The sequence below is a fragment of the Paralichthys olivaceus genome, chromosome 21 (genome assembly GCF_024713975.1).
Source record: "Paralichthys olivaceus isolate ysfri-2021 chromosome 21, ASM2471397v2, whole genome shotgun sequence".
Lineage (NCBI taxonomy): Eukaryota > Metazoa > Chordata > Actinopteri > Pleuronectiformes > Paralichthyidae > Paralichthys > Paralichthys olivaceus.
Genome location: NC_091113.1, coordinates 11058274 through 11085364, shown reverse-complemented (window position 1 = coordinate 11085364; position 27091 = coordinate 11058274). Strand labels below are relative to the sequence as shown.

At 44.4% G+C, this 27091-nt stretch overlaps 1 protein-coding gene across 8 annotated transcripts in view; it reads right to left on the bottom strand.

Moving 5' to 3' along the window:
• Nucleotides 1-27091, bottom strand: part of raraa (retinoic acid receptor, alpha a) — a 140103-nt gene that overhangs the window by 84709 nt on the left and 28303 nt on the right. For 5 of the 8 annotated variants that reach the window (XM_069517096.1, XM_069517100.1, XM_069517097.1 and 2 more), the window contains one exon: nt 16733-16854. The exons of the other annotated variants lie outside the window; for them this stretch is intronic. The gene's annotated coding sequence lies outside the window, so the exon portion shown is untranslated. The remainder of the gene's footprint in view (nt 1-16732; nt 16855-27091) is intronic. 8 annotated transcript variants of the gene reach the window in all.

The window sequence follows — 27091 nt, the reverse complement described above, 5'->3', positions numbered from 1 at the left end:
ATAAAGATGTACAGTAACTCTTTCACACCAGCATTATCAGGTATAAGCAGGTTTTCTGAACATGCTTAAACACACTAAATAAAGGTGGTTGACTCAATTCCCTTTCCAATGAGTTTGTGTTTTTTCTGTTGGTTTTTCCCTCAGTGAGTCATGTTTGATGTCATACAAACTGAGAAGCTCTCTAACCTCCCTGTCTTGCCAGTGCTGCATCTTGCACAATACAAAAAAAAGGGTGTAAATAAAAAACAACCAATAAGCAAACAAACTTAAATGGCTATGCACCAACACCTTGAAGTTGAATGTGCGTTATGACGTAGTGTCACGAAAGGTCAGTTTCTAGATTGCCAAATTAAAGACAAAGAAGAAGGAGAAATTTGCGACCGGAGTCAGAGCTGATAAAAACCTGTGTCTACTGCAGAATCGTTTGACCCAGGAGTGAATGCTGTTTGTATCCATTCCCATTCTAGAGAAAAGCCAGAAGTTCGTGGTGGAAAGGGGGCTATAGAATAAGAGAAGCATGCTGGGAGAGAAGGTGGTAAAAACTCTAGAGGAAACAATGCAGTGAGCAAGAGGGAAATAACATGGAAGCACTAAATGTGGGAGGAAGAGAAGAGTTAAACTAAATGAGAAGTAAAGTGACAGAAAACCGAGCATGGAGCAGAAAGCCCTGAGGTTTCCTGGTGGTAAAGGAGTCATGCCTCCTGCGGTCTGGGGTCTGTAGTGCATTTTATTCATTCTCCAACAGTCACACACCGTTTCTGCTCCTTCCACCAGCCCTCTGGTGCTGTCCTGATGATCCCTCGCTTCCTTAAGTCTTTCACTTGCCCACTTTAATAATTTATCCGACAAAACCTCAGGCTATAAAGTTTCTTTGATGTGTTATTTGGACTTGTTCTAAAAACCAGTAGTGGTGGGTTCATGAGTTTTTTCACAAAAGCAGCAACAGAGCCCAGGGATGACGATTTACAGTATCACAGTGGCAAGACTTGTGTTCTCTTTGAAGGGAAGCGGCCCGACAATCATCAGACAAGCACCACACAACTACACTCTAGTTTTCCCAATATTACTGTGAAAATCGGCCTGTGCACGACCTATGTGTGCTATTTCTGATTTTAAAGATCTAAAGATGATTTTCTTGATAAGTTCTTCAGTCTGTCAATTGATAAAATGTCCATTACAATTTCCTGAAGGCCAAATTTCCAAATTCTTCTGAAAAACAAATTCCAACTGGTGCAGGATCAATCCAAATAAGAAAGCGCACACTAGGATGCCAAGATTGACACTGTTTATTAAATAAACAGTTAGGTCAATGGTTTGGGTTTAAATCCATCCAATCTCTCCGAACACAGACTTCCTCCTTTACAGCCATGATAATTACTAGAGCTGCTGGGGGTCACCGAACAATAATACGTAACTATGGATACTCTACACAGGACATACTCATCTATAGCTGAGGCCTTATCCTCAACTACTGCTTCACGAAGTAGCACTCCTCTATGAGAGCAAAGGACACTCTCCATTGTCAATAATGTTTGTGTGTATAAAATAAATTAGATCCCATTCAGAAATAGAGAGAATGGAGGGCATCTGAAAATTGAAAATGGGGTTTTTAATTACTGCAAAACTAGAGGGTCCACTCCATACAAGCTGGTAAAAATACAGTTTTGTACAAGGATAAGGAGCTGAGTGTGCCCAAACTCATGTGTCATGAATGCGTCAATGCGTGTGTGTGTCTGTGTGTGTGTGTGTGTGTGTGTGTGTGTGTGTGTGTGTGTGTGTGTGTGTGTGTGTGTGTGCGTGTCTTCCTCAGTCCACCCCTAACTCTGTTCCCGTTACTGGGAGAGGCCCGGCACAAATGAAGTCCATATTTCTGGTCAGAGAGCCTCCAAAAGACTCAACAACCCCCACCAGCTAACACAAATGCACAGAACACTTACGCTGTCATATTCGATGGGTGCATGCAAACCTGTACCAGGTTATGTGCGTCACTCTCTATCCTCACAAAGGGAACAGGACACAACTGGCTCAAGAGGACATTTCTTTTTTTCCGCAGCCAACACAATAACTAACTGTGCATGTGTGTCTACATCCAAGGTAGTGTCACCTTTGTGTACCGACTCAGGATATCGGGCTAACAATGTTATGCGAAACACTTCAGCACATTTCAACACAGAAGATCCAATGACACGAGAGCGAATGACGTACTGAAGTGCAGGGCCCCTTCCTGTTTATGCCGCCACTCGCCCGCCAGAGGATCAGACAAGATCTGCTCCTTTGAGCGGGTGTGCCTTCTTAACAAGGACAGTGTGTGGTTCCTCCAGGCAGCCCCTGCTGATAATACCAGTATTACTAAGAATACATTAACACATAGTTATACTACGAAACTAAGTAAAACTAAATGTCTGTTTTGGTAGGATTTTTTTTGTCTATGTATGTATGGGTTGATGTTTTCCTCTGTTCAAGTGTGTATCTGTAAGTATGTGTGGACAAGTGTGTGACAACTATTCTGTGCAGCAGTGTGTTCCCATATGAGCCCCTCAAGATATGAATTGATGTTTGCTGCAGCCATGATTGTGGAAGTGTGGATGTGTTTGTATTAACCATTGTGTGTATGTATGTTACTGTGTGTGTCACCAGCCTAAATGTCACTTCATTTCCAGAGGGCTCGTCAGTGTCTTGTTTTTAGAAGGCTAAATCAAATAAGTTGAATCATCCACCGTAACTGTGTAAATCTGCATATTCTGTGTTTCTCATTGACAGGAGCAATTGGATAAAAAGGTACTATTGCATGTGATAAGTGATAACTCACCTCACACCACATTACCAAACCAGGGGCTCATTTGTTCAAACATGACCTTTGCAAACTTACTGTTATAGACTTAGAGCTACAATGCGCAAGATGTGAAAAATACATGCAGTTATGAGCAGCACAGTGAAGCAGTGGACTCACAAATGTTACATCTATTGGCACTGGTGTCCTTCGTTCAGAACAATAAAAGACCAGCACGACTACACATGGGGCAACACAAGTGGTGTCAGTTCAGGAAAGCCATGATTTGATAAGCTTTTCACATAATGAATCTTACTCAAATACCAATCCACAGAAGTTAATAACAACTCTGGACAAATAAATTTTTTTATCTTTCTTTGGGAAAATAACCGGGTAAACAGAAGAAATATTGTGTTTGTGTTACGAAGTGCTCTGCCAGAAATGTCTACTTGCGTGTATCCGACTGCGACACAGCAGTGATGAGGGTGTTGTAAAGGATCATTTTGGCAAAGAAGGAGCTGAGCTACAAGATAAAGTTCTCAATTTATCTGATGATCAACCAACCATCACCAATGATCATGAGCTGACGGTAGTGACCGAAAGAATTGCGATTGCGAACACAAGCTGCCGAAATGAGTTCAGACATCTGGAGGGAACTTAGAGCAGAAAGGGGACGGTTGAGGTGGTGCGAGTATCTAGTCAGGATGCCTCCTACGCACCTGTCGTTGCAGATTTACTGGGCACACCAAACCAGGAGGAGATCCTGGGTTAGACCCAGTGTTTGCAGGAGGGACTACATATCCCATCTGGCCAGGGGACGCCCCAGGAAGAGCTGGCAAGCATGACTGTGGAGAGGGCCGTCTGAAATACCCTACTTGACCAGCCACCTCCTCCACCCTAGCCCTAATGAGCAGGATACAGGGGATGCCTTACAGTGTCCTGCAACACCAGCAAAATGGAACCAGTCAGGTACATACATACAGTTCATCGTAACTAAAAATAAAAATAGCAATAAACTTTTTGTTCTAAATTAAATGACTAGCTATCACTTATAAAGGCACTTAGTGTAAACAAAGTGGAGATTCATATCGTATCAGGGCCCTTGGAAAGAAGAAGTTATACCATAGATATTTATGCTACACTGTTTAAAAATTGATACTGCAGTCCCTACTACATTGCAGGTAGTTTATGCATAAGGCATAGTTTACCTTATATCACCTCATAGGCCTCACAGTGCATTTCATGTTTATAACCTTTATCACACTCAGCAGTTTACGATGAATAATACAACAGAATGAAGCTCTGACATTGTTAACTCTGAGGGTCACAACTTCAGCATCATTTGCAGCTGTGTGGCTGTGAACGAGAACATGTCAGCGATCAAACACACCCATCTCAGTACAGTGCAGTCATTCAGCCGTCAGTAATGATTGTACCCACATGTCAATATGGAATGGAATTGCCATCACCTATTGCAGTGTACTGGTCTGTGTTTAACACCCCCGAGCAAACTGCGCCTCACTCCGCATGCCATTCTCCCCCCCGGAGGGGAAACGCATATCTTCACAGCTCACCAGTGGTGCCATGAGCAAGACAAGCACGCCAACAGAGTCAGAATGTGGGGCACAGTGAGATCACTCAAAGATGATGCCGTGTGTGTGTGTGTGTGTGTGTAGTCGTGTGTGTGTAGTCGTGTGTGTGTGTGTGTGTGTGTGTGTGTGTGTGTGTGTGTGTGTGTGTGTGTGTGTGTGTGTAGTCATGTGTGTTTGTGCTTATGTGCAACACCAGAGTGGAGGCAGGGGTTTGTGGGTCAGGCCAGACAGATGAACGCTACAGACTGGTGGTCAACATGCTATGACCTCTCTAGGACACACGCATATGTCAGCATACAACATGTGTGTGTGTGTGTGTGTGTGTGTGTGTGTGTGTGTGTGTGTGTGTGTGTGTGTGTGAGATTGAGCTGCCTGCAGATTCCCAAAGGTCACTGTATTAATCTAGAGCTGCAAGATTAAAAAACTCACATTAGCCAAATGCATACGCTACATACATGCAGTATATGAACGCATGTAAATCCATGTGACATCTGGAAGCATGCGAGACAATATAAAAAAATGAAAACAACAGCTGGATGGATTCAGCTATATACTGCTTAGTAACAGGGTTCATGACCACAATGACCTTATAGATAGGCCTGTATGTTTGAGTGCATGTGTGCGTCCTACACCTTAAATAAGAATGAAAGAGAAAGAGAGTATTTCAAATAAGTAATGGGAGAGGTAAAAATAAAACTGTGGAAAGAAAAGAAAAAATCTCTCCTCCCTCCCCCCAGAGAGAGAAAGAGAGAAAGCAAACAAAAGCAAAACTGATGCTTTACTTCTCCGCTGCTTCTGTCCTCCATATTCCCTCTTTCTTTTCAGGCACACTTTCACATATAGACGCTCAAGGAACAAATATCAAGCATAGTCCTCCCTCTCTTCACTCACTTGCTCTCCAGGAGTCATAAAACTCACATTTAAAAATGCATGGGGTCCATAAGCTGCCAGGCCTATCTATTAACTGTGTTATAGTGTAGCTGGATATAGCTGCTGACGACAGCCGGGGTATGCTGCTTTCCATTAAGGGGAGGGAGACAGAGAAGAGGAGATGGGGGAGGCAAAAAGGGATGAGTGATTAGGAACGAGGGAAAAGACAGAATTTTCTCATATTTCTTGAGAAAAGGCGGTAGGCAGTGGCCTTAACACGTAAACCAGCATAAGTGTAGAAATGTGTTAATGTGTGTATGGGTCCGTGCACCTGTGTGTGAGCCTGTGGCTGCGGCGAAAAGTAATTGATTCCAGTGTTTCTGGGAGATTTTCCCCAGAGTCCTTAGGCGCTCACCAGATGACTATTGATTGGTTAATTGATTGATTGGCATCTGGCCGACAGTGAGTCAACAACATCATCACTCTTCATATGGGCCCAGGCAACCCCCCCACCCACCTCATCTCCACTCTCTGCCAGCCCTGCTCATCAGGATGCTTTACTAAATTCAAACACTTAGGCTTCATCCATACCACTACGTTTTTGTCTGTAAACGGCGTTTCCAAACTCAAACAATCTCTGTCCTCCATTAGTTTTAATCCCCTGATGCACAGTTGATGTGTTTTTAAACAAAAGTGTAGTAGTGTGGACCTAGTTATTTAAGAAACAGCGGCATTTCTGACACATACTCCTCAGTATCTCCAAATGACCCACAATAATCCATCTAAATAGTGTTTATACATTCATTTAATGGTTAGGCCTGTGTGCTGTTGGCTGGTATTTTCTAAATACAGTATAATTATTATTTCCGTCTTTCCCACCAAGGCTTAATCCTTATTTGTTCTAAAGCTTCCACTTTGGTCATTAGATAAAATGAAATAACGACAAATTGGGTACTTTCATAAAAAATAAAAATAAAAACGCGACTATGCATGAAAACAGACAACAGCTCTATTTGATTGCTTTCATTTAACTTGCACAACCCTCCTCACCTAAGCGTCCTTGAGCAAGACACTAAACATCAACCTGCACTTGATAAGAGCATCTGCTTAATGTCTTTGAATTAAAATGTAAATGAGGTTTAGATGGTTTGGGTGCAGACGTCAACATGCCAGAGTGCAATTCTTCTTGATGGTATTTTTCCCCCCATCTCCTGAGCTACACTGCGAGTAGAAGTGAAACACTGACTATATAAATGAACATGCAAAGCACTGGTGACACGTAAGAACAAGGCTCCTGTCCCTTTAATGGACCATATAGACAATGTCTGAGGTATTTCAATTAACACACAATGGTGTGACATGATATAATGACATTAAGAAAGTGTTGAGTGACATGTGAGAGTGAGGTGGTAACGGCAGCACCTATCCTTTTAGTGCACAGCGGTAGACAATGGGAGTTAATAGGAAATGTAAAATTATGATGAAGGGCACTGTCTAAAGGGGTGAGTGACACCTGAGAGTGGAGCTGTTACATCTTAATGCACCGCTGCCACCGGGATGAATCAGCTCCGCAGATGGGGGTGGAAGCCATCTGAAGGCCGCTAATAGCAGCCGCTGTCAGTCTCACATTAACCTTGAGAACAGCCAGGGGACTGTGTTAGCCCTGCTGACCTCTCTTTTTCTGTCACACACACACCCACACACCCACACACACACACACACACACACACACACACACACACACACACACACGTCCAAAACCCCTTTTATGTTCACATGTATGACTGAAGGGTGACTTTGTGTGTGTATGTATGCGTGTGTGTGTGTGCGCGTGTCTATCCCTCTTCCTGTGTCTTATGAGCACCATCAGTGGGATTAAATCAGTCCATCACAGGCTGCTATAACACCATATAGGCTGTCTGGGCTGAAGTGAAATCACCTAAACCTTTCCAGTTGCCCCCAGGGTTAGGGTCCACGTAGACCAGTAATAGCACTATCTAAGCTAATTTTGTGTACACAGATGTGGATACGCGTGGACATATGTGCTTTTTGGCTCGGGATGGAACAAAAGCCATGCACAGCACAGCCACATTTGTGTGTGGTTATGGAAGTCAGAGAAAATAAAGAGATAAATAGAGAAATCTACAACAACACAAGTCAAAATCCCAGCCAAATATAATTGAACAACATTTATACAACCTACTTATTAAATCACTTCGGAAAAACTGTATGTTACAAACAAAACAAACAACTAAATTCTGCTTCTCATATCCAACTATTTGAAAATGTAATTCATTCCCTGTAGCTAGAGATGTTCTGATACCATTTTCTCTTCCTGATAAAGATTCAAATTCCTGGATTTTACGAATTGGCCAATACTGAGTACCAATCAGATACCAGTGCATTTAAAAAACAACAACTTATATAACGTGTTTTTACAGCTGTATGCTACTAACCCTGTATGGAAGTGATGATTGCTATCATTGTTGTATAGCCGGGCTCAGGTTAAACCCTGCTCTTTTGGAGTGGAGAAGAATAAGCGGAAAAAGAAAACTGCACTTTAATCTGGGCGAAACTCATACACTTTAATGACGTGTTATCGGATCAGTAGCCTACATAGATTCATCAATGCCCAACCCAGCATTTTTGGCAGTTTCAGAAGCATTTCCGTTACTGGTATCGGTATCAGAAACTCTCTAACTGTAGCACAGACAACAAAAACCACTGCATTTGGGAAAAACTGAGCAAGAAGCATGACTTTAGTGGTTCTGTTTTGCTGTTTGGCTTGACTGAAGGCTTGTGTGTTGAGGCATGGCGAGGCGGACCCATGCCCATGTGTTTTCAGTAAACTTTCCTTGGGAGAAGCAGAGACAGAACATGGAAAGTAAAGTGAGACAAAGCTTAGGGAAAAAGACGGAGAATGAGCAAGGAAACAAAGAGGCAGTTTTAATATAAGATCGTTGGGCAAGGGATGCAGGGAAGGCTCCCACGGAATGAGCGAAAGCATGATCAAACACAGCATTGACCTAATTTTCTGCCATCGCAGAGAAGCAGGGAGAAGAGAAAGGGATCCAAGAAGCTCAACACTGGAGAGAGGGAGCTGAAATTGGAGGAGGCCAACATTTCACAGTTTTACACAGGAGGGTGGACATTAGCAAACGTTTCCAACAGAGGTGGTGGAGGAAAACCCAACCCTACACTACATTTTTTAGAACCCCAGTGAAATTTGAATTACTCTCTTATTGGGCTGTAACCAAACTGGGCTTGTTTCTAACATCCTCTGTACATTTACATTATGGAGCCAATATAAAAACCAATAAAAGTAACATGAAATTACCATTTAATAATCAATAGCCCCATATAGAAACAAACTAACACGTTGTTCTGCACCACATGACAGTTCAGCAGTAGTCTAGACTGGTGCTGAAATGCAGAAGTGAACTAGGACTGGGACGACGTGTCAACGTAATCAACGTCATCAAAATCAATCAATCACCCCATCTGAAATGAAAACATTTTATTTGGATCTACACCAAATTTCACATGCTCATAAATATCTGTCCCCTTAACATGAATAATTCAAGATCCATGAATTATCTATGAATTATTCTCCGAAAAAAATCAATCACAATTTTTAAAAACGCCATTTATAAGAAAACCAATTCCTGAATGTGCCCCCTAATCCTGATGCACACCAAAATGTATTGGGTTATATGTTGGGTCATGCCCTACCCTTTGACAAAATTTTATGGAATTCATGTGTTTTTGGGGCGTAGCTTTGACGACAGGGCTGATGGGTGAGGATGGGATGTATCTGAAGCATTTTAAATGCTGTTTTTCTCTTCCTGAGAGTCATAATTACCACGGATGCTAGCGAGCTTTGTCACTTGAACTTAAAACATACAGTTTTGTTGCTTTTGAGTTTTTGCAGAAATAACTGTTGCTGTTGTTTTTCTTGAAAGAACGAAGCCTGCCTTTCCACTGCACCTGTACACTTTCACTTGCCCCTTTCAATCTAATTGCCAACTCCTGTCTTCTACTTTCCCATATGGCTGTCCTCCCGCACACGCACACGCACACACACCCGCACACACACACACACACACACACACACGCACGCGCACACACACACGCACAATGGACTTCTGACGTTACAAAAAGCTTTTAAAAGGGCAAACATTTGTGCTTGAGTGGCCAGAACATTGTGTGCAGCGCTGCCTCTGCTCGTCGCTGCTTCCAGTCCACTCACAGTGCTGCTGTGCCTCTGCAACTGGACTGGAGGGATATTTATAGAAAGCCGTTGACAATATCACGTCCCCAAACGGGTGTAATCGTATTATGCTGGAGGTGCTAAAAGCCTTGAGTTGGGAAAGCACGTCACTGGATGAAACAGACTGACACACAAGCACTGTTCCCACTGAGTCTTGAGAGCAAGATGCTTAGAAGCAGAGTGGGAGGAGACAATGCAAAACTCATACATACATACATACAAACTCAGCATGTGAGGCAGGAAGAAAAACAATTATGGGGAGGTGGGTTTCCGAAAAATCCAGAAGTGACAAAGAAGGTTGAGATGCAAATGAAGGGTGTTGGTCGAGAGCATGGGGTTTGCTGTTGGGAGGGTGTGGTGGTGGTGGCTCAGGTCGGAGGCTCGATCGTTTTGACAGTGTTTGGTATCGGCAGCTCTGAAGGTTCAAGCCAGCCATGGCGATGATAGATGAAAGACTGAACTTTAATCAGAATGGCGCCTGGAGCATTTTCAGGGAGGTAAACAGGTTAATCAGTCAAGCCCTCCTTCCATCCTCCCTCTCATTCTCCCCCACTCTTTCCTCGGCACATGACCACTTCTGACACTGGCACGCCATTTGTCTCTTTCCCATCAGCACCTCGCCCTGCTCCTTCCCTCCTCCACCATACAGCCCTCATTTTTCCCCTACCCATGCTTCACATCTCCGCAACCAGCGAGGAGAGCAGACAACCCCCCTCCCCTGCACCTCATACCATCAGACATATCCCACTATCATATGAAGGGGAACTTGAACATCAGGGCACTCTGTCAGCCCATTTAATATCTCACAGCATCACCCACCATATAACTATGAGGTGGGAGGAGAGCATTCAGCAAACTGAGGCGATTCATACGCTCTCGGTTTCTTGCATTATTGCCCCTCCACTAGCCTGTATCATGGGAGGTAGATTATCTATTATGGCTCCATATCTTTAAAAACCTTCAAGCGCACCATGCAGAAATCCAGATCCAGTGAGGCAAAGGCAGGAGAAAATAGAAGAGTGAGCAGCCAAGCATTATCCATTGTTCCTGCTGCCCCATGGGTATATTTATTAAAATGGCCCCGTCTTGCTGCCTCTCCCAGAAACAGCTCGGCACACTGGCCTGCAGAGACACTTGTGCAACATGCTGAACGGAGCCAAATTACTGCATGCCTGACCACCGGACATTTTGAGCAAACAACAACTGTAAAAAGGGGAAACCAGGAAATAAATATTCCCACGAGTTTACAGTCCAAACCACACTCGATGTTTCCGTCATCCATCTGGTACATACAAACCTCCCTCCCTCCATCTCTCTCTCCCTCTCTCCCTAAAAAAATAAACAATCAACTCTGACAAACCACTTTGGCCAGCCAAGTGTGAACCATACAAAGGCTTAACAGCTCCCGAGGAAAGAGGCCACATCCAATCTAAAATTACCAACACCAGCTTTCTGACCAAACTGCATTTCGACAGTTGTTGAGACTCCGGAGGCAAGACTGTATTGTGTTGTCTGGGATTTCAACCACAGACTTTGGTGAGCAATCAACAAGGGCCGCCTCTCGCCAAGATAAACTTCACAGGCGGCTGCCATTCATTTGCAGGCTCGGCTGTTCAACTCTGCTGCACTGTTGCTGATGAGCATCAAACTGGTTTTCTGTACATGGTTTTCTCTTCAGCCTGGGTTGGAGTGCAGACTGGGTTTGAAATAATCGCTCCTCTTGTTCACATTTTGTCCAAGATATTGCAAAAAGACACAGGTTGTGCAATATGAGTTAGGAAACACACTTTACAGGAGGCCTTGAAGAGGAACAGAGGAGGGAAAGCTTATTTGGGGAGCGTGTACACACAGAATACTGGAAACATTCCAAGCGTATTGGTGTTATCATCCACCTCCGCTTTAGTTATAGAAAGAATTCAGCTCGTTTAATGATGTGAACATCCATGCAGCGGTTGGAACTATATACACCAGCACCTCAGAGGGATAAAAATGTTAATGAAGCTATTAATGATAGATCAGTGCATAACTCAAGGTGGCAGCAAGGGAGGAGGAGGACAAGTCAGCAGCATCGTCTTTAAAAAAAAAACACAAAAAAAACACCAGAGCGAGAGCTGTGTGGGAGTTAAGAGAAAAGGGGACTGAAAAGTGCCGGAAGACATTCGCTCTGTTGTTAGGGAATCAGAGCTGGATAGCTGGCTAACACACTTTACGCACCCACACAGGGAAATGTGAGACACAAATGAGCCAATATGCAAGTGCACACATCACACACAAACTTATTCAGTACATGCATAAGCGGAACTCCTAGAGGGCCAGAAATCTCTCGAGTTTACACCATCAAATCCATTCTCAGGGGATTTTAAAATAGTCGGAATATCAAATGCTACACAGAGTGCTGTCTTCTATTACCCCTGGCTAAGCATTGCCCACCCCTATGGATGAGTAGCAAACTTTTTTATGCCACTAACCAAACTGCTTGAGTGTCAAAAAATGCCTTGTCATTCGCTAACACATTTCAAAACCTAATAGGTAACAAGTACATCTCATCAGTGTTGGGATGCCAGGAAGCATGCAGCATGCTTCTACTAAGATCTAACAGTGCTGGCTGTCTAACATAACATTACCCAAACATGTCAGAGGCATGCAGGTCACGTCAAGAGTAAATATGTACCGTATTGAGCAATGTATTTTTATCATTTTGATTTATATCCCGAATGTTATTTAAAGATTTGGGATTGAAAATAGTATCATTCAATTCAGGAACTAGTATCAAGGTGAAGGTATCGCATGTTTTTGAATGACGACCAGCCCTACCCACTCTACAAACTAAATCTTATTGTTCCTTAAAGTCACTTTCTTGGCTTCGCTGCATTCTGTACTCATGAGATTTGTTTTGTCTGTTTCTGTCTTTCTTGACGTATCAGTGGTCAAAGGAAGTAGGATATTCAGTAAGGATGCTCATTTGCTCATGCGAGAAATCTCAGCTTCCTGTGCCGCAAGCGAGAAATCTCCACTGATTTTATTTTGATGTCTGTGCTGCAGAGCATTTGCTGCAGTGTAGCACAACGATCAATAGCCGTATCTTGTGATACAATGATTTCTCCCTTCAATAATGTTTGTGTTTTTGCAGGAACTTTTTTTTCTGATGCCATGTTATCCTTTCATTCAAAGCAGGCCGTTGTTACAAGAAGAGAGAGCAGCAGATGCACGGAATAATACAAAGTTTAGTTGAACATCAACATGCAATTGCCACATCCTGAGGTGTCCTGAAAATCTCCACAGCCTAATAACACCTGGCAGGCGGAGCTTGTCAGAGTGGCAGCCCTGCTGAAAACAATTTGGTGAGATGAAGAGAAAAAGCAGAGAGAGAGAAAGTGAGAGTGAATCAGGGGGAATACAAGGAAAAAGAGGTTGGAGGTAAAGGGAGACAAGTCATCAGCCCCATTGTCCCATCTCTCTGTAGATCGAGATTAATTTGTCCTGACAACACAGAAGTGACTCAGACAACACCTCCTGCACCATCTGTACACACACATACACACACATATACACCTCCTACAGGCAGGGCTAAGAAAGGGGTGGTGGGGTGAAGGTAAATAACCTTCTCCATTAAGTTCAACAGGGGCTGACAGACTCTCAGTGCCTGACAAAAACTAGAAACGAATAAAAGAAAGAAAGATTAAGAGGCAAGAGAGCATGAACAAGGATGGATAAAATAGAGAACTACATGAAAGAGAGGACGCGAAATAGATGAAGAACAGAAGGAGTGGGGAGGAAAGAAAGAGGATGGGATTGAGGGAGACAGAGAGGAAGTCATACCTTGTCAACAAGATTGAAAGAGCAGAGGAGAAAATGAGCAGGGAGACAGAAAGCAGTGAGAGCTATGCAGAGAATGAATAAAGATAGAGGGTGTGAGGGAAGATGAGAGGATGCCTTATTTTCCTCCATCTCAATTTGCACAAAACTTTCATTACCACCAATTTGGGCCAGAAGCCGTAGGCTGGACCATTAGGCAAGCCCGGCATCAATCAGCCTAATCTCCCTCCCAGGCTGCTAAATTACAGCGCCCAGTTGCTTATTAAAATTTGTCGCCCGTCTCCCAACACCCGGCACTGCTGGAGATTAGACAGGGGCCCCCAGACAAATCTGTTCCAGAGGAGGAGGAGGAGAAGAAGGAGAGGAGGGGGAGGAGGGAGGAAAGGAAGTACAGGGACAGTAGGAGGGGGGGGGGGGGCGCTCTTGCTGAGACGGAGCAGATCAGAGTCAGGGACGATCATCTGGTTTGATTTATACACTCCTGTAGATGTGGCCACACACACACACACACACACACACACACACACACTTCTATATTTCAACCTCTCTTCACACACCCATACATCCCGATACATACACTCACTGCCCACTACCTCCCCCTACCCTCCCTCAATGCAGTTTTCCATTCCCGTCAGTGCTCCCAACACACACACACACACGCTTGTGTAGAGAATGTGGGGATTGCGACGCCTCCCATTGCATACTCAATCAAAGCGGCGGCCAGATAAGACGCATGATGAATGGCGTAATTGAACGCAGCGGCAGGGTAATGCTGCATTGCTCTGGGTTGGGGGGGGGGGGTGGTGAGTGGGTGATTAGCCTGTAGGATTTATTGTTATTGCCTGTCTTATTAAAAAATACTAAGACTGTCTGCCTCGACTACTGTAGCACACCAGTGTAACAGTGACCGCCCACTTTTCTGGTATCGAAAGTAAATTTCCCATTAATTTTCTCTATTGACATTTCAGAAAATCCTTATAAAAAGAGTTTCAAGCATTGAACCACGACAACCAGCTACAAGATGAATCATTCAACATTTGATTCAGATTAAAAAATATCAGAAAATAAAGACTGTGCACATAAATATTTCAAGAGTGAAGGAACCATTGCTAATGATCCCTTTCCAACAACTTCCAGAGTTTCTTCTTAAATTTTACCTTGTTGTTGTTATAGTGTTGCAATATATTGTACTTTGTATCTTGTATGTGTGTATATGGCGTTTCATAGTGTATAGTATAGTAACCTAATGTAGCAGTCGTTATTTTTCGCAGTTGTAGTAAACATTTCCATAGCAACAGCAAGTTCAACCAATCAGAGATATCCCTACCACATCTGAGGATTGTGGGTAGTGCAGTCCTTCTTGATAACATACACGCTTGTGGCTTCAACAACAGCAAAAACATTGTTGCACGGTAGCTTGTGGTAGTTCTACACTGAATGGTTGCAATATTACAGCCAATAATCAATAATTGGATTTTTGTTTCCAGAACCACACTGTTGAGTTCTATAGGGCTCTCACACTTCTGGGTGGATGAGGACTCAGCAGGGTGGCACCACATGAATGTTGCAGGGAGGAAACTTGGATGCAAAATTGCAAAACAGAACAAAAACATACGACTTCCCAACAGGGACATCTCTCTCTCTCCTCTCTTCTCCAGGAAGGACACAGTGTGGCATTTCTGTTTTCTCACTTCAACCATCAGGAGCAGTTCAGGGAGAGGAATAGAGCACATGGAGTGACAGGGGCGAGCGTCGCCGGTAGGTCAGTGGGTAAGGAGGGAAAAGAGGCAATTCTACTCCAGGCTGCTGTGCACTCAAACACTCTCCTTTCACATATCAAACGTTACGGCTCTTGACAGGAGTGAACTCGACAGCGTACTTAACAGCCACACTGGTGCCACTCGCTCCCTGACAACACATCTCTGCTGTCCTTCTGCCACAGAGAGCACGTGCAGAGGGATTTTTACTCTCCGACTGGCCACGCCATAGGATGATCCTAATTTGCCTAAGTTTACCGTCCACTGCTGCATAATCGGTCTTAACGGATCCGGACTTGGGGCAAATGAGGAGATGATTTAAATTAGTGAGACTTAGGATGTTGTTGTTTTTCTAAATGGATACTCCTGCACGTTGTTAAACACTCAGGTCTTGGAGAACCACTTGTTATCAGATTATGGGGGAAGATCAATTGTGATTTGGTTTAAGATGCTCTTCTGACAAAAAAAAAAGTTGGGTGTTGGAAAAAGGCAGAGATGAACCTGCAGGGTGATACACCACACAATAATTAAGGGAAGATTTTTTAAATCTGCTTTCAGACATGCTCTGTTGTCCAGGCATTTTTCTGGCAGTTTGCGGAGGGGATGTACGTGAGAAATACATGTTCTGGAACTTTTCCTGTCAGACCCCTGGTAAAATGTCTGAGTGAGACCAGAATATTGCAGGAAAATGTCCGGAAAACCCAAAGTAAATCATTGGGCGTGTTGATGATGTATTTTGATGCAAAACTAAAAAAAACAAAAAAAAAACATAATAAAATAAAAAGCCTCAGGATGAAAAAAAGCTAAAATATAAATAGAAGACAAAGATGTCAACTCGGAGAGAAAACAACATTTGAGAGCTTTTGGCCATAAGAGCCAAAGCTGGTGTCGATGTGCTGAAAACAACAACACAGGATCTCCCCATCAGAATTGACATGTAATGTCCTCACTGCTGCATGCTGTAGCCAGGTGTAACCCCTCGTCTGAATGTTCTGGATATTTTCCTATTGTTGTGAACGCATCTGACTGTGATAATCTGCTGGAAAAGGTCCAGACCCCTGACATTTTCAGGAGTTCATGTCAGAAAACCGCTTTGCGGTTTATGGGTGCAACTGGTGTACATAGGCATCACATGTATTATGACAATAGCATATACACAAAGAAATGAAACCCTACACAAATCCTAGACAGCACACATACTACATCTGCTGCAAACACACTTCAACCAAACCAGGGAAATTAGAAGCAGTGTGGTTGTACGGAGCGTGATCACTGTCGACACATGCCGACACGGAAACCAGGGCAGGGAAAACCACTCGTGTACTCACTGTGGTCTCAGACAAAGCCCATTCAGCTGCTATAAACAGAGGAGAAACATGGCGGTTGCTTTGTCTGGAAGTTTAATTAGCACAGCACCTACAGTATGCAAAGATAGAAGTGTTGGCAGTGGCAAGGAGACGTGAGCCAAAATGTTCCCGCCTGTCAGCGCTGTTTTAAAGATGGGTTTGAATCTTTAATGTGCTGCTGTTGACTAAGTCGGTTTTGTTTTGATTTATAAAACCAGTGCATCACTTTTACTGCCGCTGCAAGGTGTGTGCATCGTTTATAACGTGAGTTCAGCTCAGGATCTACTGCTGTGTATGTGGAGTGCATCTACCTCTGTTGGTCGCCAGCAGCCCCTTGTGTTGCAGTTCAGACTGATTGAGTGGTGTGCTGTTTGGCCGACTGGGCTTTCAGCAGGTGGACCGCCCGCATCGATTGCTCGGTCGAGCCCCTTTTCTGGTCCACAGATAAAAATACAGAGAGACATTGAGGGGGAGGAAAGTGGGAATTATAGGTATAAAAATAGAGCAGAGAGAGAAAAGTAGGGAAGGAGAGAGAGAAAGGGGGGGAAGGAGGGGAGAGAAAACAAAAAAACATTAGCTTAAATGAAAGTTTATTAGCTGTATCAGTCAGTCAGTCAGTCAGTCGCGTGGGGCGGGGGGGTTTTGCCTTAGGCCCTCCATCCTTCCGCTCTATCCATTTCTCCCAGCTACAACCCCTCCTTCTGTTTGTGTGTGTGTGTGTTTGGGGGGGGCAGGCATGACGGGAAAACATTAGACTGTTGGCGAGTCGCCTGTACACCAGTCAGTAATTGGCTTGGGTAATGGTCATGTCCAGACAAATGGTGTAGGCCCTAACCGTGTTACGAGCAACCAACTGCTCCGCCTGTGCTCACAGTATAAGAGCCAGCGCAGCTCGGATACCAAATGGCTGCAGTGCACATATGTGTTTGTGCACAACACTTACAACACATGTGATTTACTGCGGCAAGACTTTTTTTTTTACCCCAGACGCACAACCGATGAGTTCTGTATGAGTGATTCATGACTTGCTGGTGTCCTGTGTGGGAGACTGCGCTGCGATAAGGAGGAAAAAGATGGCAGCACACAAACTCCGCTCACCTCGAGGGACAAACCAACATCTGCCGCTGTCCTCCAAACGTGTGACAGAGAGGAGATGGGGAGAAAAGCAAGAAGGAAAGCAAAAAAGAAAGAAAGGGGGGGGTGACAAGAGTGCGGGAGTAAGACGATAAGTTCCATTTTTCATCCGTCACACCCTCTGCTCTGCATCACTTCGCCTTCTGTCTGACGGCACGCTGAGCCACTAATGTCCATTGTGTCTGGATGGGCTGCGAGTGTGCGGGTGCGGTTGAATGTGCACGTGTGTGTAGAGTGAGAATGAGCAGTGCATACACCTACAGCAATAGGAGCTAAATAACACGCATGCTGAGTATGTGTGCATGTGTGTGTGTGTGTGGTGGCAGCCCTTCAGCCATCCAGCTATCATCTCCCGCCAGACAGGCCCCACCAAGCGACCCAGCTGGATAATGAGATCCATTATGATTTACGTGCCAAGAGGACAGCCAGACAGAACAAAGACATGTACACACACACACACACAGCTTTGTGAACGTGCGTGTACATGCACGTGATCTCTTACTTTATGTGCTGACGTGTGCTGTCACTGTTTCATATTTCTATTTTTTTCCACCAGGTTTTTCAATGTGTGTGTGTGTGTGTGTGTGTGTGTGTGTGTGTGTGTGTGTGTGTGTGTGTGTGTGTGTGTGTGTGTGTGTGTGTGTGTGTTGGCTACATTAATTGCCTGTAGGGCATCCTGCAGTGGCTCCTTTTTCTGTTTGCAACTTGAGAACTCAGGCCATTTCTCTCTCTCTCCATCTTTCTCTCTCAGTCACACTCGTTCTCTTCTCCTCTCCCTCTCCAAACACATTGAAAGATTGAGAGCCCCAAGTACAGCAACCCCTACCTCTCACACACACACACACACGCACACACTAACCCAAGGTGTTGCAGGCTGAAAGCGAACAGTGAAGATTTGGCTACAATATGCCCTGCATCAATAAACAGCCCACAACCTCACCCTGATTGATCAGTGACTCGGCAGCACACTGGAGCGAGCCAAGGTTGTGTTCCAATGTGTGTGTGCTGGGATTTGTTAGTGGAGAGAGGTAGCTGTCAAACACATTTTGGAAAAGAAGGAGGCTATTGCTTCATTCCACGTTTTGGAAACAGGGTTGGGGATGATTTGTCAGCTGAGAGACGGAACAACCAGTGATTTAACAGTGAAGGTTGGCACTTTCAGGGTTTTTGTGCTCTGAGCTACTTTATCACAAGAAATGTTACACGGACGTTGAATTATTATCTGAAGCAGGAGAAAGTGAGTTGCGATTAATGATTTTGATGAATTTTGAACAAACGCAGGTATGGATTTGATTTTCTGTTTATTTTTTTAATTTCCACTTTCTCTCCATCTCCATTCAGACATCACAGAGTGTAGTGCGGTTCCACGTTTGTCTTGTTTGTAGTTTTACAACTCCAAAACATTTCTCTTTTATTTTTAAGGCAGATTATTGAATTTTCTGTCGATCTACTAATCAGTTAATCTGCTGATGGTTTTAACCCAGCAGCAATGTATTTCACAATTTTCAAAACTTTAAAATGTATTATGGCGATTATCTGTTTATAAAGGTTACTGTGGGTGTATTGTCCCCCGCAAAAGTGCATTCAGTTCACAGGGTAGCTCTGTGAAAATGTAAAAGAAAATCAAAGCTATAAACTGCCATTGTGGAATGAATATGCACATGCAAAACGCACATAGGCATGCAATTCATCTCCATAAAGCTGCAGTCTTAAATTCAATTTATATTCTATATTTCCCTCTCAGTAAAATTCTCTCTCACACAAACACACATAGAGAGAGAGGAGCCCTGCCCTCTCTCTGAGTGCAGGACACAGAAAACAATGATGCGATTCTCTGCTGTTCCTGCTTTACCAAGTATTCAAATGACGCCAGCTCAATTAGAGGCCTAAATGCCAAGATACAGAGATGAACAGCGATTAAAAGAGAAACAGACAGAGAGGGGAACAAAGAGGACACAGAACAGAGGCTGATAGGAGGACAGTAGAAGACAAGTAGGCCAAAATTGAGAAATGAGCGATGTGGACAATACGGAGATCTCCTAATAGAAATGGAAAACTGGGAACTGGACGATGAAATGCAAAAATAAAAATAAAGGATATGGAGGTTGTGGTACAAGAATGGTAGATCCAGCAGAGACAATAGATAAATGCCAGCCAGAGATACAACCAGGGCTGCCATGACCTCCTTCATGTCACTGCCATCACTCTGCCTTTGTATACACACATATACACACACACATGCAAAAACACAAAAACACATACACAATCCCCTGTGGTATGCATTTCCATCATCAAATGTGATCAACGCTACGATCCACGAGCCAAGATTCACTCAACTGTGATAACGCTCCCACGGCACACACACACACACACAGGGGGTGAGCGCTGTGTGAGCAGCATAGGTAGCAGAGAAGGATGTAACATGCCTGGTTAAATTAAAAGGTCAAATAAATTAAATAAACATCAAAGTGAGCCGTGCAGCGCCTCAGAGGCTGAGCTCTAGGGGGTTGTCTCTACGAAAATGAGCAGCACTAGAATATAATTTATTGTATAATTTAAAGGATAATTCCACTTTATTACAACTTGGGTCTCGTTTTTATAGTTTTGGCTGCTGTTTCTATGGGTAATAACAAAACTGTGCTCACCGAGTTAATTGTTGAGATCTGGGAACGCGGCCACATCACTTAAAAGAAATCAGACAGAGCAGGAAACACAAGCAGTCAGATGATTATCTGGCTTTAAAACAAACCCCCATGGTGGTCAAATTTATTCAGATGATGAAATGTAGGGAAGCAGTAAAATTACTACCCAAACTGTCCTTTTGGTTTCTTTGCAAACATCATCTAATTTGGTAAAGCACTGCTGCCATGTTCTTGCTACTTTGGTGAGTACAGTAATTATGTAACAGACATAAACTATGAACAAAACTATATAAATAAAAACAAAAAGATGTATCTATGCAGTATATAAACATTCATTATGGCTCTTTATTCACAACATATTCACACTAATGCAAATATTTGCAAGACAAACTTATTCCTCTGTGTTTGGATCTCTCATCGTCACGCAAACGCCGTCTGGTTTTCTGTTTATCTGTGTACACTGAACATTTGGGATATGATGACATCACAGTGTGTGGTCTTACGTTCTGGCAAAATCATCTAGTATGTGCGTTCTGAAGATTAAAAGATTAAAAATCGGTTAAATCTGTCACTAAGTCTGTGGACTCCCACGTTTTTTTAAAATCGGTCAAGAGTTGAAAATCCTCTAGTTTGCAGAAGCCTTGAGAAGAATATCTAGACAAGGCCTTAATTTTAGCAGTGACATAGTGTGATAAAGGACAGGATATTCCATTTGGTGGTTTTCAGTAGAGTCTGTTTGCTTTGGGCTTGCTGCAGCTGAACGTTTTACCACGTAGATATTATAATTTTTATGGTTGCAGTAAAATTGCAATCACAGTAGACAAAGTGATCATCCTCTCCATGGTTATAGCCAGTCTGACTTCTTGCTTGGTATGTGTGTAGTCTGCATGGGGGGTGAACCCACAACGCCACTGTTGTGGCATGTCCAATTCACTCCTACCAACTTGGCAATCAGCACCAGCGTCACAACCCAAAACATGTGCTGTAACCAAAATAATTCTCTCTAATTGAGCACCAACAAAACAACACTGTATCTCAGATCTCACTCTGACAAAAAAAAAAAAACTTGCGTCAATATTTCTCCAACAAACCAAACTCGGGTGAGCGCCCCCTCTCATTCCTCCTTAACAAAACAGCTCTGCTCACTGTGGTGCCAACCCTAATCACTTCCCTCAGCACCAGGTGGTTCTCATTGACTGGGGCCCAGCTCCTCCACTCAGCAGGATGCTTTGCCAGAGGAAATTGGCTCCTCCACACGCATTTATTGCTTGTGAGCTCTATCGAATAGAGTCGTTTGGGCCCTCCAATGCCGGCGTTGGCCTTTGTTCAGGCCCTTTGAGCAACTGGGTCCGCTGTACGGAAACAGCTGCTGCAGCGCGCGCGGCACCGTCCAAAGAAACAATTAGAAACACCCTTTTCCTATTACTCCCCACCATTAACCACCATTGTATGGAATAAGTGGATTCTAATTCATGCCCCGTTTTCATGGGCAGCGGCTGCTGCAGTGGCTTTTCCTCTGCTAATGAAGAGGATGAAAGAGAAGTGTTAATCAAACTGAACATCTCATCTGTGGTAATAAGGAGCGCATGAGAGGCCTTGGAGTGGCTCCCTAGTGATATGAGAGTGGCTGTGTGTATCTGTTATGCTACTCAGTTACTAAATTTAAGGCTCCACAAACTGATTGTCAGTAACTAAAAAAATTAATAAAATAGAAATGCAGGAAGTAGTGTGTTAGTGTGTGTGTGCGTGTTGTCGGGTGGGACTTGTTTTCTAATTGCTTATCCCCAGCCCATGAGGATGAATGCTCTTCTATGGGCCAATCCCTCTCCGCTAGCAGGCTTTCATCCGTCCCTGGCTCCCTCGTCTTGGACCACAGTGCTAACCAGCAGGGTCTGATTAGATTTAAATGTCAAGAGAGATAGTACGATACAGTTATCTTCCAAATTATGGCCCATTAAAGGGCCTAAGCAGTGAGCTTCTCTCCTCAAGTAACTAATCACCAACCAGATTCATCATCTCTGGCATAATTTGGGGGGGCTGTGGTTCCCCTGCTCCTGATTCTCCCTTGTGTGTGTGTGTGTGTATGTGTGTGCATGTGCACATCACACCATGTGCAAGGGCATCCAGGAGTGTCTGTAATGTATGATCAGTGTGTGTGCATGCTGTGTGTGTGTCACTCCGGAGGGAGCTGTTTCAGCGCCTCAGGCCAGTACCCCATTAAAGAGAAAGAGAGAGAGAGAGAGAGAGAGAGAGAGAGAGAGAGAGAGAGAGAGAGAGAGAGAGAGAGGAGGGAGGGAGAGGCGGGAGGCACAGAGTGTGAGAAGGAGAGATAGAAGCGTGGCTCCTCATTTAGACAGCAGGAGTGGCAGGCTGTGTTCCACCTGCCACCAACAGACAGACAGACAGTGGCACGAAGACTCACGAGGCCCCCCCCCTCGTCTGCCTCCTCCCAAATCACCTGCTGTCCTCAGGGTGTCATCGGGAGCCACACGCCAAAACAATGGAGTCTCCCTCTTCTGTCATTCTGCATCATATTTCCGCTCCTCTTCTCCTGCTTCTGTCCCATATTTCATTATTTATTTTTTTACCCTCCTATCCTCCAGCCTTTTTTCCTCGCTTTACCACCGTCCCTCTATAGGGAGCCTTATCAGTGATCTAGCATGCATTACAGTATTCATCCCATCACCGAAGAGATGGTGATGGTGGGAGGGGTGGAGGTGTCTTATGGAGGAAAAAGGAAATAAAGAACTCGTATCTCAAGGTGGTTTCCTTCATATCCTCGTTTCTCTTCACCTTTTTTCACGTCCATTTCCTGCCCTGCCCACCTTTCAGTATTCATTTGTTCGTCATGTTCTGCCCTTTTTCATCCTTTTTCCTTTAATCTCCTCTGCTACGACATATCTTCTTTCTCTTGTCTTATCTGTCTATTCAACCCCCACTCCTCCATCATGGAGCCACTTATATTTGGCTCTGAAGTCAAACCTCCGCTGGCAATTTATGTACAAGAGCCCAGGCAAGAGCATTAGGGCCCCCACTGTATGGTAACACTTTATGGATCTCACTATATATAGCCACTGTGTGTCCTGTAAAAGCTTTTCATTACATAGAGACATCGTTCAATCAATATAAGCCCCACACTAAATCTAATTACCAAAACGACCAGGGCTAAAAAATATCTATGTATTTGGATGGTTAGGGAAGCGCAGGCAGCCACTGTTTTGACCTAAGAGGTTTCAAAAGGATGCCTACCAAAATAAATGGCCCATTTAAAGTACAAGGCACATGAGCTAATTGGAATGTGGGGAGCATAAAGATAGGAAAAATGGAGGGCTGAATGAGGAGGAGGAGTGGTTCATGGATAATGGAGGAAGAAACATACGCAAGGTTTAAACACTGTGGATAATGTGCATACACAGAGGTACTCCGTCCTGCTCTGAGCAACTTTACACACACACACACACAAATGTACAGCAGATGCACAAGCACACATTATGTTGCCACTGGGCCCCAGCTGAAGCTCCACGGGGGCCACTGGTCTGAGGCAGACCTCGAAATAAGCTGCTGCTGTAGGACTGGAGGGAAAAGCTGGAAAGAAAGGGGGGAGTGAAAAGGACAGAGAGGGAGAGAGAGAGAGGGAGAACAGGAGGAGCCCAGGGTGCCATTTCTCTCTCTGTCAGCTCCCTGCCTCCCCCGTCCTCCCTCCCTCCCCCATCACCCCCTGAGATGTGGATGCTTCGTGGGGACAATTACCGACTGACACTTCATCATGGGCTGCGCGACAGGCGCTGACGGCCCTCGTCCAAACAAATGATGCTGGGGTCGAGGTTGCGGGCCTGCCTTCGAGTCAGCCTGCCTGTAGTCGCGCCACGTCGGCCCTGCACTGCATTAGCAAGCCACACACAAGCACACACACACACACACACACACACATTGAAAGAGACTCCTCTCAACCAACCACCTCCTTCCTTTAAGAAAAACACATTTATCAGCAGTGGAGTGGTGGTGGGTGAGGAGGGGAGGTGGGGTCTTTGTTAGAAGGATGGAGGTTGGCTAGGGGCGCTACAGTACTGTCAAACCCCATCCCCCTTAGGTAAAGAGAGAGCTCTTCATTTTTGTGAGACAACCACACACGCATGCTCAAAAATACCATCGGCCCTCCACACATACAGATAATCAAATAAAGGAGTTTAACAGTTTAAAAAAAGAGGCACAAAAGTGAGCAATCAGCACAGTGACACCAGCGTGCATCAATTAACCCTGCGTCTTTGTGAAGTGTACAAAACACACTGACCCCCCCCCACTTTCCTTTTCACAAGTAAAACTCCATTGCCCTGTGTTGAGTGAAGCTAAGTTTAGATACAAAAAGTAGGTCAATTGCCAACAGTCAAAAAGTGGGGGTGGCGTACAGTTTTTAAGTAGAAAAAAAAAGCAGGCATGTGGAGGACCTGCTGCTTGCGGCCCCTCGGCTGTGAGTCTGAACCTGCAGATTAATAAATGTGCCTTGTGATCTCAGCTCAGGGAGGCCGATGAACAACAATTGAGACAGACATCAAACGGCTGACTAACACTGAAACAACACTTGGCAAAAAGCTTGTCTCAAGTCTCTCGAACAGACTCGCCGGTGTGCATGTAGGATGGAGAGGAGGAGAGAGAAAGACAGACGAGAGAAGAAAGGAGAGAGACGGAGACAGCCTAAACAATGAAACATTTATCAAAGCCAGGAGCGCGGCATCTTCCTCGCTGCACGGGCAGACTGCTAATGCAGGTGGCATTGTTGTTGTGGTATCCTGAGCTGCCACTGCTCAAAGACAATGAGCTACGGTGCTTCGTGTTTGTACAAAACTTGCAAACAACCTGTTCCCTCTCGGCACTGTACTACGTGGACGCCCCTCTGCTATCCCCGAGGAGCTCATTGTTATGCATTTATTATCACATTCTTTCATTCACAAACCTGAAGTTTCCCCCATTGACAGTCTCCCCCTTGATAAATGTGTTTATAGCATCCTTCATGTCAACAAACGCCTGTGCAAGCCGCCGTCTTAAGATAAATAAAAGAAGAGCTGAACGTGGTGGTGGGGGGGAGGGGGTTAAAAATGAAGGGCAGCGGAGAAAAAATACAGAGCAAGAGCCATACGTCATGTTGGAAAGGCCCTTGAGAATGCTTTCAATCTTTCCGTCAATATTCGGCGTGCAGGCCTGTATATGCCATCATTAAAAAGGGGACGCTTCCCTGTTTATTTATCATAAGGACACATGGCTGACAGCTTCCTGTAAACAAGTCGTGTGTTTATGTATGTGCATGTGTGTGTACGTACACTCACTGTAGCATTTATAACAGCTTTCATAACACACACACACACACACACACACACACACACCCAAGTGCGTGGTCTCTCTGTCCTTTATCTATTAAAATGGATGGCTGCGGCTCAGTAATGTGGGGACCGAGTGATGGAGTTGGCCAGTGTTCTTTCTGATAACAGCGGTAAGGACTCATCACTGAATCCAGAGATTGAGGTTGTTTAACACAGGAGGAGAAGTGCTTTTCTCTCCACTGGTGAAGAAGTCTTAATGCACAAGGTGACTGGGAACAAATTAGGTTTAACGTTCAGTTATTCAAGATGTTTTCAAGATGATAACACACCCTTGAATAATAAATGCACCGCTCTCATGATGTGACCTTGCAACAAAAGTTCAATAGACAAAGACCATGAAGAGCTAGTGAGATATGAAAGTGTTGCGTTTTTTTCGAGGATGCTTCAGCTACTTTTTTTTTTGCCTTTTTATGGTTTTCAGCAGTTTAAAATAATCATCAGACAGCAGATAAAATAAAATAAAATACATTTCGAACTACATCTGAGCCCCCATGTCTATGGTTTACTGCTTTCTGTGTCCATCGTGGCCAGAATCAGCAACAAAGGTTATTCTGCCTACTCACAGATAAGCTAAATATAACTTGGCCACCAGCTGGGTCCAGTCAACCACTGTCAGCCAACAGAAGAAAAAAAACTTGTTAGAAAAAAAGAATCTCTGGTGTTTTCGAGGAGTAAAGGAAAAAGAAAGATCGCCTGTTACTACTTGTTTTATTTATGCATCGGGAAAATCATGACAAAGGGATATTTCCATGCTGTGGAGGAGAGCAGGTGAGTGTATTTGCCTGTGTGTGTGTATCCAGACCGGCTGACCCACAGAGAAAGACAAATGGCTGAAGCAGGGGGCCCTGCTTGACATTTAGGTTTCATGTGGTAATGGACGATGACCTATCGGGGTCAGGCCTGCCAGCGAGGCAGCACGGGGGCTCATTCCTGTGGATGGCCCCATACCTGTAACTAGACACTAGCAAAACACACACACACACACACGCACACACACACACACACACGCACACGCACACACAATTACTCACTGACTCAGTACAGAGGGAGACAGAGGGGCATCAGACATCCCACAGGTTGGACCACATAGGTGGGGTGTCATTACGGAGACGAGACAGATGTGTCTGGTATGTGATTTTCAGTGTCAGGATCAGTATGTGCTGGTAACATTATTGCAGGTCATGGTTATGCATATATTTCTGACAGTTCTGTTTACATTCTTCACATGCACATTCTGCAGCTATAGGACGGGTGAGGCAGACCAGTGGTTGCTATACTGTTGTTAAGAGAGTGCCCTGTGTTCACCCACAACTCAGCAACAGGAGGCTACTTTATATACTGTTTGTGACAGCTTTGTGGTAATAATGGAGCCTGGCCCTCTGCTAGAGCAAGTGGCATGCTCAGTCAAGTGAGACCTTGCCTAAGAGAACACACATTCACACACATACACACAGATACACACATACACACACACACAAACACTAGGCAACTTCCTTCACGCCTAATGAGACCACTGGGA